This window comes from Pan troglodytes, chromosome 1, assembly GCF_028858775.2.
Source record: "Pan troglodytes isolate AG18354 chromosome 1, NHGRI_mPanTro3-v2.0_pri, whole genome shotgun sequence".
Lineage (NCBI taxonomy): Eukaryota > Metazoa > Chordata > Mammalia > Primates > Hominidae > Pan > Pan troglodytes.
In genome coordinates, this window is record NC_072398.2 from 128414893 (window position 1) to 128428307 (window position 13415).

The 13415-nt window shown below is 37.8% G+C and overlaps 1 long non-coding RNA gene across 1 annotated transcript; it reads left to right on the plus strand.

The window, feature by feature from the left end:
• The first annotated feature begins 2213 nt into the window (after positions 1-2213).
• LOC129144135 (uncharacterized) lies at positions 2214-11705 on the plus strand. Its single transcript, XR_008548311.2, has 3 exons — positions 2214-2318; positions 5495-5754; positions 10513-11705. It is a non-coding gene; the product is annotated as an uncharacterized LOC129144135 (long non-coding RNA).
• Positions 11706-13415: the final 1710 nt, after the last annotated feature.

Below are 13415 nucleotides of genomic sequence, written 5' to 3' on the forward strand. Positions count from 1 at the left end.
TTGAAAGTGCTTTTACAATTTTAAATTCACAACAGTAGCAATGAGATTTCCAGTTGCTTAATGGTATCCTTGACACTTGGTGTTTTTATTCTTTTGAATTTTAGCAATTCTTTGGTGAGTAGAGTTGATCACATTTTTATTTTAATTTACTCCTTGCTGGACAACTTTGCCCTGACTTGCTCAGTTAAGGAGCTGTGCAACAACCTTCCAAGTACCTGAGTGTGTAACTTATTGGGTTGGCCAAGGCTGGTAAAGCTGTTGGAATGAATATTGATTCTAAGTGTTAAAATAAAAATTTTTGTATAGACTTGTAATTTTTCTCTCGTGGCATTCCCTTAGAAATGTTCTGTGTCTATCCAGCACCCCGGTAGGCCTGGTTGGGTTTCTAATCCTCCTTAACCACTTATCTCTCATATGAGAGTGTGTAAAATAGGAACACATGCTCTACCTCCATTTAGGGACTTGCTTGGGATATAGAAGAGACCATGTGTCTCAGAGCTGTGAATGGCTTATTATTATTTTTTATTACATTGAAATCATGACGTGTGTAAACTTTAAATATGCAAATAAATTTTTAAAAGTCTTCGTGCATTCTTAAAACATACTAGGTTATCCTCTTTTGTGTAGAGTGCTTCTTAAAGTCCACTGTGCATTTTTCTATTTGGTTGCTTATTATGTCTTAGAGTTTGCTTTATGTTCTAGATTTGAGAGCTTGGTAGTTATATGCATTACCAATATCTCCTCCTTTCTCTTTTATTCTCTTAATTGTTTCTATTATTGGTGGGAAGTCTATAGTTTTAATATAATGTAGTTTAACCTTTATTTACTTTATAATGCATGTTTTTAATTACTTGAAGAGGAAACCTTTTTTACCATATCATAAACATATTATTTCATATTCTTGTTTAGAAGCTTATTTTGGTAATCATTTAAACAGATGTGAGGGAGGGATTAAGATGCCTTTTCCCCATTTTATTCAATTGTTTCCTCATGTTTTAAAAGTATGTCCTTTCTAATTCTAGAGTTGTACCTTAGGTATAAGCAATTATCCATGTATGCGGGACCCTTTTCTGGACTCTCTAGTGTGTTCTATTTGCCACTATTTTAAATAATATCATGCTGTATTAATTACTATATTATGATAGTCTTGATATGTGGTTGAAAAAAATTCCTAATTTGCCCTTATTCCGGATTATTTTTCCTACTTTTGACACTATATATATACACACACACACACACACACACGTATATACATATATACACATATATATACACACATACATACACATATATACATATATACACATATATATATACACACATATATACATATATATATATAGTAATTTTCCCTGAAAAAAAAGTTGGAATTTTGAGCGGTAGTGAAACAAATCTATTGGTCAATTTAGAGAGTGTTGTCTTTAAAATACCAATCACTTCAATTCATTAATATTGTATATCTCTCACTTAATTTAGGTCCTTTTGATGTTCTTCCTCAAATTACCCACTTTTTTTTCTTCTTTTCCTGGCTAGAATGATCAATGTAATAATAAAAAGAAGTGCAAAAGTTGTCATTATTGTATTATTTCCTTAAGACAGAGGAAAGCTTCCAACATTTCACCATTAATTATGATTTTTCCTGTAGCTGTTATTTTTTAAATACCCTTCATCAGGTTAAGAACAATGTTTTTTTTCCTAGGTTGCTGAGTTTTATTACATTGATGATGATGATGACAATGGTCACAGCTATTAAGTTTTATTAATTTTTTAATGAGAATCTCTTGAAGATAAATCAATTTTTCTTCTTTATTCTAATTGCACACTCTTACTTATCTTTTATTTTCAAAAGACTTTCACAACGCTAAATATTATCTTACAATATTATATGTCATTTTTTATCCTAGTATATAAATATGGCATTTCTTGTTTAGCTTTTTGAAGTTTAGATTGACTTCTTTTTTTTAAATAACACACACAAGAAAACACCTCTATCAGTATCCTGTCTTATATAGTTTTGTTCAACTTAAAGTTTCTCTTCAAATAATTTTTTGATATATTCAGTCTTAACATATTTATTCTTAATTCTTTAGGTACGTATTACCAAATTTTTCTTTATAATAATTATATGAGCTTAATGTATTAGTCTACGTTACTATAAATAAATATTTGAGACTGCGTAATTTATAAAGAAAAGAGGTTTATTTTACTCTCAGTTCTGCAGGCTGTACAAGAAGCATGGTGCCAGCATCTGCCCCTGGGGAGGGCCTCAGGAAGCACTTACTCCTGGTGGGAGGCAAGGGGAGCCAGCATGTCACATGGTAAGAGGGGTAGCAAGAGAGAAATGGGAGGTGCCACACTCTTTTTAACAACCAGTTCTCATGTGAACTAATAGAGTGAGAACTCTTTACTCTAGGGATGATACCAAGCCATTCATGAGGTATCCTTCCCCATCACCCAAACAACTCCCAACAGGCCCCACCTTCAACACCAAGGATCACTTTTCAATGTGGGATTTGGAGGGGACAAGCATCTAAACTATATCACTTACCTTTCAACCAGAAGTGTCTGACAGCACCTATTTTTTCTCCCTTTCACTAGTTATTGCATTTAAAAATACTGTTTCAGCCTGCTATATGAAATTGGTATCTCATTTTAATTTTTATTTTACAATAGACTTTTTAATTGGAAAAAATATAGATATACAACTATTATTCCCAGGTCTATTAATATTAAAGCTTGGTTTATGAAAGTAATATATCAATAAAATAGGAGATAGAACAGCTTATTGTCTTAACCTAGGAGGGGTGATGACCTCACTATAAAAAGCTTCTAAGCACCAAATACTTTCAGTATAATTCCAAATAATGAATAATTTTTTTTGTAAACAATTATATAATATGTAAATTACATAAGCAAAATTGCTTTTCCATCTTAACTTACCTGCAAATAGAATTACATCATAAAATTATGTTTAATATACACATGTCAAATCCCAAAATACCTGAAGGTATAGTCTCTTACTTGTTACGGAGTACTTTTAAGATTTTATATGAAAGACTTTTGAGTGATGTATTCTTTGAATTTCTATTAATAATAATGAATTGTTTACATCATTTACAATAGTCAGTCTTGTCCTTCTGTCATGAAATGCTTCAATTTAGTCCTTTTATTATTCTCAATTTTCTGGTCACTTCTGCTATTACTTCATAGATGATTTCACAACAGAAATGCTGAATACACAAATTTATCTTTCATTGGTCTCTAACCACAGATAATATCCATGTATTATTTTGCATTTTGTGTTAAATATGATTTCTTAAGTACAATGTTATCCTCTATCTGCCTCCACCAAGATGCAGCAGAATAAAGTTAATAATTTATAACTCCATCCAATTTAGAAAAATATTTTAGAAATGGTCCCAGGGGCTTGCTTCACAGTGATTTATATATAATGTTGATTTCTTGCCTTCTATTTTAGTGAGGGTAAATAGGATGAGATGAGTTTACCACTATTGTATTTAATAGACTTCTTTAAATAGTAAAAGATATCTATTGGTTGCTACATGAGGTGTATAAAGAGTGAAATTTTTATTATTTTTAGGTACTCAGTTCAAAGATTTTTTTCCTCCGCCAGCATGCAAATCCTCGACTATACGATCATAATTTTAGAGATACACTTTATAAAAGAAAGTTAATGAAATCATAGCAAATACATTTTTTTTGCCTTTACTTCAATGAAGTGAAGGTCATTGTGATGAAGGATCATTTCCTAGTTGTCATGATTATGCCCACCTAGCCTGGTATTTTCTCTAATCATGTTTTTGGTTTTCTCCTGAGATCTGTTTATCAGAATTGAAGAACCTGCCTACCAATCATTTGATGTATAACCTTTGGAGCCTCATAAAAATAAAGTACTAACTTGCCTCTAGGCATGCTTGGAGAATATATTACACAAAGCCAAACTGATTACTATTTGTGGCCTTAGGAAAGAGCCTAGTAAAACCTCCATATGATTCACAAACTGTTGAGACAATTTCTTCGTTTTATATATGGATAACACATGGCTGTCTCTAACTCTGCAGTGTCAGCCAAGGTATTTTAAGTTATTGCCAGAAGAGCCGTTGGCAGAATAATTTTAATAGCTTTCAGTTTCGTTACATGATTGAAGACTCTTGAACATGAATTTCTACTAAAGAGTAAATTTTACAGAAGTAGTTAGCAATACACAGGGGTTTGTTTTTACTAACTAAATATACGTATATTTAATACTTTTTAGGGTTTTTGGCCAAATCAGTGTGTATATAACTTCTAGATATATATTTTAGTTACTCTTACTTACATGAGTTGTTGTAGTCAGATAAAGGTATTAGACACTTTAAGGAATACTTACCCTAAGGTCTTTTTCTGCTAAATTAAAATAGAGTTGTCCCATCTTTGACTTCCTTTGGTATTTGAGTCTTCTTGTTGTTAATAGCAACAAGAGATACAAATTGTGTGCACCAATTTACACACCCACCAGCAAGTTATAAGAATTCTAGTTGCTCTATATTATTGCTAATGCTTGGTGCAGTGTTTCTAATTTAATCCAGGTTGGTAAATTTCTTTCATCACTTTTGGATTATAATTTGCATTTTGTAAGCCATTAATCATGCTCAGCAATATGTTGTATCATTTTCACCCTTATTTGGATTTTCCATTATCAGTTGATTTGTTTTTATTTTTCTCATTTATTTATGGAATTTATCCATACAAATCTTCAGTGTCTTGCCTTTTTACTTTCTTAATGATGCCTTTTAATGAATAGAGCATCATACTTTTTGTGTCATTTGTCAATGTGTTCGCTGTTTGTGCTTATTACAGCATGTTGAAGAATCTGTATATATATAAAGATATTTTCCAGTGTTTTCTTATGTAGGCACTTGGTTTTAACTTTCTCATTAGATCTATAAACCATCTTGAAATTATTTGTTGTATTGTGTGAGGTAGTGGTCAAGATGGATTTTTTTTCATACATACATACACATACCCATTGAGCCAGTATTTGTTTGCTGACAGAACCATAATTTCCCAAATACATTATACTTACATCTATTTTATAGTCAGTTGACCATATATGTATGGACATTTCCTTGATTCCCAATTTTTTAAAAAGTATTCTGTACTAGCTTGAAGAGAATACTGTGATTTACTGCAGATATATAATAATTCTTAATATTTGCAAATGCAGTTTCCCCTGAGTTGTCCTTTATTGTCTTCAGAAATTTCTACACTTCTTAAATTTCTCATTTTCTTATAAATTTTAGAATCACCTTGTGAATCCACCTACCATTTTCCCACACACACAGAAAAACAAAACAAAAAACAACTTGCTGGGATTTTAACAGGGATTATACTGGATCGAGATCAGTTTGAGAAGAATTAACAATTTATTACCTGTAAACCATGGAAATTTTCATTAGGTTTTCCTTAATTTCCTTTCTGTCACATCTTTTAGGGTTTGCACTACCTTTATGAGCTGTAACACTCACCACGAAGGTCTGCGGCTTCACGCCTGAAGTCAGCGAGACCACGAACCCACCAGAAGGAAGAAACTCTGGACACATCTGAACATCTGAAGGAACAAACTCCTGACACACCATCTTTAAGAGCTGTAACACTCACCGTGAAGGTCCATGGCTTCCTTTTGAAGTCATCGAGACCAAGAACTGGGCACCTCTTGGTGACCACTAAGGGACTATCACCTATGGCCAAGCGGTGAGTACCATCAGACCCCTTTCGCTTGCTATTCTGTCCTACTTTTCCTTAGAATTTGGGGGCTAAATACCAGCACCTGTCAGCCAGTTAAAAGCGACTAGTACGGCCACCGGACTAAAGACACGGGTGTCAGGCTTACTGGGAAAGGGCTCTCTAACAACCCCCGACTCTTTGGAGTTGGGACCGTTGGTTTGCCTAGAACCAGCTTCCGCTTTTCCTGTACTTCTAGGCTGAGCCGAGGATCAACAGAGAGGAAAGCCATTCAGCTCCGGGGTCCTGACAACAAGTTGGTTGTCCCTGAGGCCATGATCGGAGCTCTCAAAGTCATGTCACCCAAGCGAGACTCACCCATCTATCCTATCTATCCTGACCCTTGCTTCCTGGGTCCTAATGCCTGTCAGACAAACTTCCTCTTGCCTCTCTTCTCTGAGGCTAGTCCCGCTTCTAAAAACCATTCCCTGCCTCTGGTGCTTTTTTAGTTTATCCAATAGGAATGATTCCTAGTATAAACTTCAGGACTTTATTCCCTTCTTTAGGCACCTTGCCTCCCTCATCAGAAAGACTTAATTTTTGCCCAAAGCCCTGTCGGGTGGGCAGACCAACTATCCTTTTAGTATCCCTCCTCAGACAAGCAGGCCTAACAAAGGCTATTCCTGAAGCTAGGATATGGGGAGCTTCAGAAATGTTATCCTTCCTATTCAAGTGAGGACAAAAGGTGTCACTCTTCCGACCCTGGAGATCCCTTCCCTCCCTCAGGATATGGCATTCCACTTCATATTTGGGGCATAACATCTTTATAGGACAGGGGTAAAGTCCCAATACTAACAGGAGAATGCTTAGGACTCTAACAGGTTATCGAGAATGCGTCGGTAAGGGCTACTAAATCTGATTTTTCTCAGTCCTCTTTGTGATCTAGGAGGACAGGCAAGGGTGCAGGTTTTCAAGAATGCATCAGTAAGGGCTACTAAATCTGACCTTCCTTGGTCCTCCTTGTGGTCTAGGAGGAAAACTAGAGTTTCTGCTGCTGCATCAGTGAGTGCAACTATTCCGATCAACAGGGTCCAGGGAATGCTGCAGGTTCTTGGGCAAGAGGTGTTTATGCTGCTACATCAGAGAGCACAACTATTCAGACCAGCAGGGTCCAAGGACTGTTGCGAGTTCTTGGGTGGTGGTGGGGGGACAAGCAAACCAAAATCGTGGGTGGTTTTGTCTTTCAGATGGCAAACACTCAGGCATCAACAGACTCACCCTTGAAATGCATCCTAAGCCATTGGGACCAATTTGACCCACAAACCCTGAAAAAGAAGTGGCTTATTTTTTTTCTGCACTATGGCTTGGCCCCAATAATCTCTCTCTGATGGGGAAAAATGGTCACCTGAGGGAAGTATAAATTACAATACTATCCTGCAGCTTGACCTTTTCTGTAAGAAGGAAGGCAAATGGAGTGAAATACCTTATGTCCAAGTTTTCTTTTCATTGAAGGAGAACCCACAACTATGCAAAGCTTGCAATTTACATCCCACAGGAGGACGTCTCAGCTTACCCCCATATCCTAGCCTCCCTATAGCTCCCCTTCCTATTAATGATAAGCCTCCTCTACTCTCCCCTGCCCAGAAGGAAACAAAGAAATCTCCAAAGGACCACAACCCTCCCTACCCCCCAGGCTATCAGTTATGTCCACTTCAAGCTCTAGGGGGAGGAGAATTTGGCCCAACCTGGGTACATGTCCCCTTCTCCCTCTCTGATTTAAAGCAGATCAAGGCAGACCTGGGGAAGCTTTCTGATGATCCTGATAGGTATATAGATGCCCTACAGGATCTAGGGTAAACCTTCTATCTCACTTGGAGAGATGTCATGCTATTGTTAGATCAAACCCTGGCCTTTAATGAAAAGAATGCAGCTTTAGCTGCAGCCCAGGAGTTTGGAGAGAGCCTGGTATCTTAGTCAAGTGAATGACAGAATTCACTTGTCCCCAAAGAAAGGGACAAATTCCCTACTGGTCAGCAAGCCATCCCCACTAGGGATCCCCACTGGGACCTCAACTCAGATCATGGGGACTGGAGTCACAAACATCTGTTGACGTGTGTTCTAGAAAGACTAAGGAGAATTAGGAAAAAGCCCATGAATTATTCAATGATGTCCACCATAACCCAGGGAAAGGAAGAAACTCCTTCTGCCTTCCTAGAATGGCTATAGGAGACCTTAAGAAAATATACTCCCCTGTCACCTGACTCCCTGGAGGGTCAATTGATGCTAAAAGATAAGTTTATTACCCAATCAGCCGCAGATATCAGGAAAAAGCTCCAAAAGTGAGCCCTGGGCCCTGAAAAAAATCTGGAGGCATTATTAAACCTGGCAACCTCAGTGTTCTATAATAGGGACCAAGAGTAACAGGCTGGAAAGGAAAAATGAGAGCAGAGAAAGGCTGCAGCCTTAGTCATGGCCCTCAGACAAACAAACCTTGGTAGGTCAGAAAGGACAGAAAACGGAGGAGGCCAATCACCCGGTAGGGCTTGTTATCAGTGTGGTTTGCAAGGACACTTTAAAAAAGATTGTCCAATGAGAAACAAGCTGCTCCCTTGCCCATGTCCACTATGCCAAGGCAATCACCGGAAGATGCATTGCCCCAGAGGACAAAGCTTCTCTGGGCCAGAAGCCCCCAAGCAGATTATCCAACAATAGGATTGAGGGTGCCCAGGGCAAGCACCAGCTCATGTCATCACCCTCACTGAGCCCTGGGTACGTTTAACCATTGAAGGCCAGGAAATTGACTTCCTCCTGGACACTGGTGTGGCTTTCTCAGTGTTAATCTCCTGTCCCTGACAGCTGTCCTCAAGGTCTGTTACCATCAGAGGAATCCTGGGACAGCCTGTAACCAGGTATTTCTCCCACCTCCTCAGTTGTAATTGGGAGACTTTGCTCTTTTCACATGCCTTTCTTGTTATGACTGAAAGTCCCATACCGTTATTAGGGAGGGACATATTAGCCAAAGCTGGAGCTATTAACTACATGAATATGGGGAACAAATTACCCATTCGTTGTCCCATGCTTGAGGAGGGAATCAACCCTGAAGTCTGGACATTGAAGGGAACAGACTCAAGCTCCAGCCTTAAGCCTTCCCACAGGACAAAATTTCTCTTTATATATCACAGAGAGAGCAGGAATAGCTCTTGGGGTCCTTACTCAGATTCATGGGATAACCCCACAACCAGTGGCATACCTAAGTAAGGAAATTGATATAGTAGCAAAAGGCTGGCCTCACTGTTTACAGGTAGTTGCAGCAGTGGCTTTCTTAGTGTCAGAGGCTATCAAAATAATACAAGGAAAGGATCTCACCGTCTGAACTACTCATGACGTAAATGGCATACTAGGCACCAAAGGAAGTTTATGGCTATCAGACAGCCACCTGCTTAGATACCAGGTGCTACTCCTTGAGGGACCAGTACTTCAAATACGCACATGTGTGGCCCTCAACCCTGCCATTTTTCTCCCAGAGGATGGGGAACCAATCGAGCATGACTGCCGACAAATTATAGTCCAGACTTATGCGGCCTGAGAGGATCTCTTAGAAGTCCCCTTAGCTAATCCTGACCTTAACCTATATACTGATGAAAGTTCATTTGTGGAGAATGGGATACGAAGGGCAGGTTATGCCATAGTTAGTAACAGTACTTGGAAGCAAGCCTCTTCCCCAGGGACCAGCTCCCAGTTAGCAGAACTAGTAGCACTTACCTGAGCCTTAGAACCGGGAAAGAGAAGAAGAATAAATGTGTATACAGATAGCAAGTATGCTTATCTAATCCTACATGCCCATGCTGCAATATGAAAAGAAAGGGAGTTCCTAACCTCTGGGGAAACCCCCATGATATGTTACAAGGAAACCATGAAGTTATTGCATGCAGTGCAAAAACCCAAAGAGGTGACAGTCTTACACTACCAAAGCCATCAAAAGGAGAAGGAGAGGGGAGAACAGCAGCATAAGCAGCTGGCAGAAGCAGGGAAAGATCAGCAGAAAGGAAAGAGAGAAAGAGACAGGAAGTCAGAGAGAGAGAGAGAGGAAGAGATAGAGACAAAGAGGGAGTCAGAGAGAAAGAGACAAAAAGACAAAGTAAAAGAGAGAGACAGAAAGAGAGAAAGAGACAAAAAGTCAGAGAGAAAGAGACAGACAAAGGAGTCAGAGAGAGACTGAGGAAGTGACAGAGAGACAGAAAGTCAAAGAGAGAAGGAAAGAGAGGAAGAGACAAAGAGGGAGTCAGAGAGGAAAAAAGAGAGCGATAGAAGTAATAAAGAAAAAACAATGTACCCTATTCCTTTAAAAGCCAGGGTAAATTTCTGTCTACCCAGCCAAGGCTTATTCTTCTTATGTGGAACTTCAACCTATATCTGCCTCTCAGACAGTTTGCAAGAAATAACGAAATCTGTCCTTGCTCTACAATCCCAAATAGATTCTTTTGCAGCGGTGACTCTCCAAAACCGCCAAGGCCTAGATATCCTCACTGCTGAGAAAGGAGGACTTTGCATTTTCTTAGGGGAAGAGTGTTGCTTTTACGCTAACCAGTAAAGGATAGTACGAGACACTGCCCAGCATTTACAGGAAAAGTCTTCTGAAATCAGACAATGCCTTTCAAATTCTTATACCAACCTCTGGAGTTGGCCAACATGGCTTCTCCCCTTTCTAGGTCCTGTGATAGCCATTTTGCTATTACTCGCCTTCGGGCCCTGTATTTTTAACCCCCTTGTAAAATTTGTTTCCTCTAGGATCGAGGCCATCAAGCTACAGATGGTCTTACAAATGGAACCCTAAATGAGCTCAACTAACAATTCTACCGAGGACCCCTGGACTGACCTGCTGGCTCTTTGACTGGCCTGAAGAATTCCCATCTGGAGGACACTACAACTGCAGGGCCCCCTTTTCACCCCTATTCAGCAGGAAGTAGCTAGAGTGCTCATCACCCAATTCCCAACAGCAGTTGTGGTGTCCTGTTTAGAGGGGAGATTGAGAGATGAAGCCAGCTGGACTTACTGGGTTGAGCAAGGACTTGGAGAACTTTTCTGTCTAGATAGAGGACTGTAAATGCACCAATCAGTGCTCTGTTTCTAGCTAAAGGATTGTAAATGCACCAATCAGTGCTCTGTGTCTAGCTAAAGGATTGTAAATGCACCAATCAGCACTCTGTAAAAACCCACTAATCAGCACTCTGTGTCTAGCTAAAGGATTGTAAATACATCAATCAGCATTCTGTAAAAATGCACCAATCAGTGCTCTGTGTCTAGCTAAAGGGTTGTAAACGCAGCAATCAGCACTCTGTAAAATGGACCAATCAGCAGGACATGGGTGGGGACAAATAAGGGAATAAAAGCTGGCTACCCAAGCCAGCAGCAGCAACCCACTTGGTTCCCCTTCCATGCTGTGGAAGCTTTGTTCTTTTGCTCTTCACAATAAATCTTGCTGCTGCTCACTCTTTGGGTCCGCACTACCTTTTTGAGCTGTAACACTCACCGTGAGGGTCTGCAGCTTCACTCCTGAAGTCAGCGAGACCACGAACCCAACAGAAGGAAGAAGCTCTGGACATATCTGAATATGTGAAGGAAGCAACTCCAGACACACCATCTTTAATAGTTGTAACACTCACCACAAAGGTCCGCGGCTTCATTCTTGAAGTCAGCAAGACCAAGAACTCACCAGAATGAATAACTTCCGGACACAAAATCTCTCTCCCCACTCCCAGTCCACAATAATTATTCAGCTGATTCCTATTTTTATAGATTTGCCTTTTCCAGAATGTCATATAAGGTGCTCATACAGGATGTAATCTTTTGTGTCTGGATTCGTTCACCAAGCATGATGCTTGTATTAGAAATTCGTTCCCTTTTATTGCTGAATAGTATTTTATTGTGCTAAAATATAACAATTTGCCATTTATCAGTTAATAAACATTTGACTTATTTTCAGTTTTTGGCTCTTCTATGTAAAGCTGCTATATAAACATTTGTGTGGACATACAGTTCCTTTTGCCTTGAGATAGTAGGTCATATGGTAAAGCATATGTTTAAATTTATGAGAAACTGCCAAGAAATTGTTTGAAGTGGCTGTACTATTTTGCATTTCATCAGCATGTATAAGGTACTCTTTCAGTTGCTCTGCTTCCTTGCCAGAATGTTGTAGTCTTTTAGTTGTTTTGTTTATAATTTTTAACCATTTTTACAAGGGCGTAGGATACCTAGTTGTAATTTTGATTTTCTTTTCCGTAAACAGGATGTTGAACATTGCTTCTTGTGCTTATTTGCCATCTATGTCTCTTCTTCGATAAAGTAACACATCAAAGACACTTTGATGATTTATTGAGTTGTTTTCAGTTTTATTGTTGAGTTGTAAGAGTTCTTTATATATTCTGGGTATAAGTTTTTTTTAACAGATATATACTTTGTAACTACTAGTTCACAGGTCAGTTATTGAATGTGGGGTGAATTTTATCCTCTGTTTAACTCCATTCATGAGGTGCAATTATACAGTGAGCAACTCTAAAATGTACCTAGTGGCAAATGGCTATTTCTAGAAAGGTAACCCTTACAAAGTTTATGATGCTGTAAATTCCTCTTGAATGTGCTTTGCTCTGAAATGCATTTGGGGATAATTTTTTTTGTTTTCTTTTTATTTTAAATGCTCTTGAATAAATGGAGTTTTACAAATCAAATTGCAGGATAAAATGGAAGGAAAGTATGCCTGGTAACAGGAACAAAGAAGGCAGAATGAAAAAGCATATTAACAAGAAAGTTTTGCGTTTTTAAACTACGAACTAATTAATGGAAATTTGACCCAGTTATAGTTACAACTTCAGGGAGTAATGGCATTTGGATTGATACCATTTTTCATAAATAGAAATTTATATACTGTTATATAAACCCATGTCTTATGACACGTGTTAAAAATGTACTTGTGGTCAAATGCTCAACTTAATGACCTAGTGACTCATGTTAAAAATATGATACTTTAAATATTATATTTTACTATTTTATATAAATATAAGCCTACTTCAAAATTACAATTCCTTTCAATACTAATTACACTTCTTATAAAATCACTTTCCCTTTTTTAAACCTTGATAGGTTTTTATTGTAATTTAGGGTATTTTTCCTTTGCAACAGAAATTTTAAAATTAATTTGTATTGCTTATTTTATTTAATGTTATGACTAAATCATGCAAGAATTTTTTTGCCACCTAGCTTACACATTCTGGCTAAAATGTATTTTTTCCTACGGACTAATTAGCTATTTCAGAAAAATAAAACTAGGCAAGGCATCTTACAGAAGTATTAAAAGCCAGATATTCAATTTTCAAATTACTGAATATTTAGTCAAGTAAAATAATATTCTAATTCTGATTCTAATATTCTAAAAGAGTGTAAAGAAGAATGCAAATTGATAATTTTCCAGGAATAAACATAACCTATTAGTTTAAAGGAAATATGCAACCTGAGAGGTTGTATATTTTTATTTCTGTATGTACTGTCATGTTGTATGCTACAATTAATAACATAATTTATAAGATATTTACCTAAATAAAAGTAGGTACTCATATATTTAGAGTAATATTCTTTTTTTGTTTGTTTGTTTTCGAGACAGAGTCTCGCTCTGTTGCCAGGCTGAAGTGCAGTGGTGC